Source organism: Mus pahari, chromosome X, assembly GCF_900095145.1.
Source record: "Mus pahari chromosome X, PAHARI_EIJ_v1.1, whole genome shotgun sequence".
Taxonomy (NCBI): Eukaryota; Metazoa; Chordata; class Mammalia; order Rodentia; family Muridae; genus Mus; species Mus pahari.
The window spans coordinates 132,433,742-132,439,777 of NC_034613.1; positions in this window are offsets into that span (position 1 = coordinate 132,433,742).

The window sequence follows — 6,036 nt, forward strand, 5'->3', positions numbered from 1 at the left end:
GAACTAACCAGTACCCCCTGAGCTTGTGTCTCTAGCTGCATATGTAGCAGAAGATGGCCTAATCGGCCATCATTGGGATGAGAGGCCCCTTGGTCTTGTAAACTTTATATGACCCAGCAGAGGGGAAGGCCAGGGCCAAGAAGTGGGAGTGGGTGGGTAGGGGAGCAGGGGTGGGAGAGGGTATGGGGAACTTTCCTTATAGCATTTGAAATGTAAATAAAGAAAACATCTAATAAAAAAATAAAAAACTTAATCTTTCAATCTATAAAAAAAAGTAATGTCAATGAAGTAAATATCTAATAAAAAATTGGAAAAAAAAAGAACTAACTGTTTCCTATGCTGGATCTTCCAGCCACAAGAATCAGATAAGAACCTACTCTCTTTGCTCTAGGATACTCCTACTCTGCCCACAGCTGCATGTTTTAGACCCTTCTCTCAGTCTATCTCAATTCCCTTTGGACCTGTCCTATTCAATGGCTGAATCCAGTGCCTCAGTAGTTCAACCTCTGCCATCATTTGTGGAGTCAGACCCCAAGTTCTATTTAAGAGACTTCCAAAGCAGTCCCTCTTCCCTGCTTACTAGCCTATTACCTACTCCAAGGATCCCTGGAGTTTGAACCTTAAAACCCAGAGTAGTCCTAATACTGAAAACCAAGCATCATTCTTCTGCTGCTGCTTTTAACCTGTCAGACTGAGGTAACAGCAACCAAAGATTAGAGAACCCAGAAGTTAGCACCTAAAACATAAAGAACCAAACACATGGATATCAAGAAACAAACAAACAAAACAAAACAAAACAAAACGAATAAAAAATGGAGTCTAGAACTACACAGAGAGTTCACAAAAGATGAAACCCAAAATGTCTGAGAAACACACCAGCTAGTATGGCCAAATTCAATAAAACAAGTTAACAGTTCATACTGGAGAGGATGTGGGGAAAGGGGAACACTTATCCCTTGCGGGTAGGGGTATGAACTTGTACAACCACTACGGAAATCAGTGCAGCAGTTCTTCAGAAATCTGGGAGTAGATCTACCTAAAAATCCAAAGAACTCAACATTCCAATCCACAGACACTCAGCCACATGGATTCCTTCTCTATTCACAATAATTGGGAAATGGAAACAACCTCAATGTCCTTGATGTGGTGAATCGGTAATGACAATGTATATATACACCACAGAATACTATTTTAGCTGTAAAGAAAAATGAAACCACGAAATTTGCAGATGAATAAATATAATTAGAAAAGATTGTGTTGTGCAAGGTAACCCAGACCCAGAAAGAAAAGTGTCTCATGTTCTCTCTCATTAGGGACTCTTACCTCCAAATCCTCAGATGTGCTTATAAAGCACAAAGTAACAAAGAAATCAGGAAAGTAAATAGGGATGATTGACAGGCTAAGGGGTTTGGGGAGCAACAGAGAGGCGATAATAGGATCCTAGAGATCTGATGGCGGAAATGGGAATAAAGGATGTCCTTAGAAAACAGGAAGGAGTTAAACACAGAAGAAGGAGGGAGGAGGTAAAACACCAATAATCATGTATATAAAAGCCATGAGGGTTCATACTGTACTGGCTAGTTTTGTGTCAACTTGACACAGCTGGAGTTATCACAAAGAAAGGAGCTTTAGTTGGGGAAATGCCCCATGAGATCCAGCTGTGGGGCATTTTCTCAATTAGTGATCAAGGGGGAGAGGCCCCTTGTGGGTGGTGCCATCTCTGGGCTGGTAGTCTTGGATTCTATAAGAAAGCAGGCTGAGCAAGCCAGGGGAAGCAAGCCAGTAAAGAACATCCCTCCATGGCTTCTGCATCAGCTCTTGCTTTCTGACCTGCTTGAGTTCCCGTCCTGCATCCTTTGGCGATCAACAGCAGTATGGAAGTGTAAGCCGAATAAACCCTTTCCTCCCCAACTTGCTTCTTGGTCATGATGTTTGTGCAGGAATAGAAACCCTGACTAAGACACATACTATTAACTATTTACCTTTAAAAGTTCGCAATACACATAATCCTGTGAATAAATACATACATACAGTTTTAATGAACTTTTCTCATCTGGACTGATGGTGATCTCTCCAAGAGCCAAAGGCAACCTAACAAAATCCCCAATATTGAACATAAAAAGTTCTCTCTTCAGTTACTGGCCAGGGCTGTGCAAGAGACTCTCAAAACATACAGCCTATTGCTGTTTCCTTTAGTTGCCTCCTAGAGGTGGAAGGAAAGTCCCTATTGCCAAGGGCATCATGCACTTTAGAAATAGGGCTAATGAAGCCCTGGAACGGACCAGAATGTTCCCTTCCAGAGGATCTGTTTTCAGGAAATCAGAACTATGGGCAAGTGAGGAAAGCTGGGAGCAGGAGGGGTGGCCTTCACCAGAGAAGAGCCCACTTATTGGTTGTCCAGTGCCAAATGGCCAGCCCTGAAAGCAATACATACAAGTAACATTTTACAGGCTGGACAAGTTGTATTTGGGAATATGTGTGTGTGTGTGTATATATATATATATATATATATATATATATATATATATATATATATATATATTTGTTTGTATGTATATGTAAATGTAAATATATATGCATGCAGTAGCAATGAAAGAAGAAGCCATGATATTGAAAGAAAGTAGGAAGGGTATATTGAAGAGTTTGAAGAAAGGAAAGGCTAGGAAGAAATATTGTAATCATAATCTTAAAAATTAAGAAACAACAGTAAAACAATTATAGGAAAGTATGTATATCTTGGGTCTGGAGAGATCACTCTGTGGCTTAGAGTTCTGGCTGCTCTGACAGAAGACCCACATTCAATTCTTGGTGCTAATATGGCAGCTTGGGTATGTTCCCTTAGGTAACATCAGGCCTTGAGAATCCAATGCCTCCTAGTGGCCTACACGGGCACTGCATGAACATGGTGCACAGACACATATGCAAGGAAAATACACAGAATATAAATAAACTGAAAAATGGAAATTATTTAAAAGGAATGGCCCTACTTTGTCAGAGATATTTATTTTTAAAGAGACTCTTGAATAATTTAATGTTATAATACCATTCTTTAAATTCTTTAAGTCTTTTTGAACCTTCACCAAGGTTAAGTTTCACTGTCACATCCATACACGTATCACTATATACTGTCCTTATTCTCCCCTTATTGTCTCCTGCTATGTCCCAAGCTCCTGTCTTGCTGGTCTCCTTTTCCTTAAAAACACTTCCCTTCTTTTGTTTTGACGGCGCATGCGTGTGTGTGTGTGTGTGTGTGTGTGTGTGTGTGTGTGTGTATTCCCATTACCCCATTTAGATCTTCTCTTCCCCCCTCTCATTCCCTCTCTCATATATATATACTCTCATTCCTCTCTCTCTCTCTCTCTCTCTCTCTCTCTCTCTCTCTATATATATATATATATATATATATATATATATATATATATATATTCCATTTAGCCATGAAATTAAGGGAGACCAGGAGGGGTATATTGAAAGGTTTTTGAAGACCCTCCAGTATTTATTTATACATTTATACATCCTCTTCCCTCTCATAGTCTCCTTTCTACTTTCATGCTCTTTACACACACACACACACACACACACACACACACACACACACACACACGTGTGTGCATGTGTTTAAATCTAGATTCTGAATGTAAACTATATGTTATTTTTCTCTCTGAGTCTGGCTTTTTCACTATAAACAGTAAGTAAATGCATCTCTGAGTTGGCTTGGATTCAAAAGCTTCAGTAGGATGTCTTTTATTCTAGGAATAGAAGCCAAATGCAGTAAAATTTAGATAGGATACAGCTGTATAATAATTTTCTAGTTGGTGCAAGTAAAAGAAAGCTTTTTTCCTTTCCTGATCATCACCAATATTCTTAAAATATATAACAGATAATTTCACCTGTAGGGATTCATTAATCACCTTCTTCTCAACAAAGCCGAGGTGACTTCTTAATTTCTCCCACAGTTCTGGCAGTTATCGCTGTGCACTCATTGCTTTCTCACATGAGCAAGCCTTTCTATTAATTTATTTTAGGGAATGCTGTTTGGTTGGCACAGACTTCTTTCCCAATATTCTTTGAACAGTTTCAACACAGGACTGTATGCTCAATAACAAGCTGCAATAATAAGTGTAATAACCATGTGTCAACATTAATTCAGTAGTTTGTGTGTGGAGCTGTCAACTCCTCTTGCCAATTTTCTGCATGCTATTAGATTTGTTCATCCTGAAAATGTGTCTGCCAGCTAACATAGTGTACTTTAGCTAAGAGACTAAAAGCTTTTCATTTAAAAATCCATTTGAGATTCCTTGTTTTTATTAGTTTGTGACTCATCCCTATACCAGGTGTCCTTGGTAACGACAGCCATGTTCTGGCTTCATTCCCTCTGAAAAGAAGAATTTGCATGCTGATGAACACTGATTTCACCAGCGATGAGCACTTTAACATTTTCTGCTTGTAATTACCATCCCTTTTTGTCTCCTCTCTCTTTTATTTTTCTTCCCCCAGTACCTACTGGTCTGTTTATTTTCTGCAACTTCTCATGTCTTCTTCTGTGCATCTCTTCTTTCCAATCAATGACCTCTGAAGTTTTCATATAATATTTGCAGCACGATATTACAGAAGTGCCACTTTGCAAGAGTAGGCAAGGGGCTCTTCAATCAGTTTCCTTTTGCATGTCACCAAGCTCCTGAGAATGAGAAATTGACAGCTGCCAGGAAGAAATTCTGGATTTTGAAACTATTTAAATGTCCTAATTGTCAATCTTTACCTTCAGTGCAAGAATGGATCCAATCACAGATGTAACGATTGCTTTTCTTTTCTTTTTTTATATTTATTTATTTATTTATTTATTTATTTATTTATTTATTTATTTATTTATTTAATGTAAGTACACTATAGCTGTCTTCAGATACTCCAGAACAGGGCATCAGATTTCATTACAGATGGTTGTGAGCCACCATGTGGTTGCTGGGATTTGAACTCAGGACCTTTGGAAGAGCAGTCGGCGCTCTTAACCACTGAGCCATCTCACCAGCCCACGATTGCTTTTCAAACATAGTCTCAATTAATGACCACAGGACAGATGAATTTTAAAGTGTATACATGGTTTATCCCTAAGGGATGAAGAACCTGGTGATGCTGGGTGCAGAGATAATTTTTTTCTTGGATATTTTCTTTATTTTACATTTCAAATGTTCCCCCCTTTCCAGGTCTCCCCTTCGGAAACCCCCATCCCATCTCCCTTACCCCTGCCTCTATGAGAGTGCTCCCCTACCCATCCACTCCCATTCTCCCGCCCTGTCATTTCCCCTACACTGGGGAATTGAACACCCTCAAGCCCGAGGGCCTCTCCTCCTACAGATGTCCACCAAGGCCATCTTCTGCCACATATGTGGCCAGTGCCACGGGTCACTCTATGTGTATTCTTTGGTTGGTGGTCCAGTCCTTGGGAGCTCTGGGGGGGGGCTGGCCTGTTGACACTGTTGTTCCCTCCATGGGGCTGCAAACCCCCTCAGCTCCTTCAGTCCCTACTCCAACTCCTCCATCAGGGACCTCTGAGCTCAGTCCAATGGTTGGCTGCGAGCTTCCTCTTCTGTATGTGTCAGGCTCTGGCAGAGCCTCTCAGGAGACAGCTATATCAGGCTCCTATCAGCAAGCACTTGTTGGCATCCACAATAGTGTCTGGGATTGGTGACTGTATATGGGATGGGTCCCCATTCTCTGGATGGCATTTCCTTCAGTCTCTGCTCCACAATTTGTCTCCATATTTCCTCCTATGAGTGTTTTGTTCACCCTTTAAAAATCACTGACACATCCATATTTTGGTCTTCCTTCTTAGGCTTCATATGGTCTGTGAATTGAATCTTGGGTATTCTAAGTTTCTGGGCTAATATACACTTATCAGTGAGTTCATACCGTGTTTGTTATTTTGTGCCTGAGTCAACTCACTCAGGATGATATTCTCAAGTTCCATCCATTTGCCTACAAATTTCATGAAGTCATTGTTTTTAATAGCTGAGTAGTACTCCACTGTGTAAATGTACC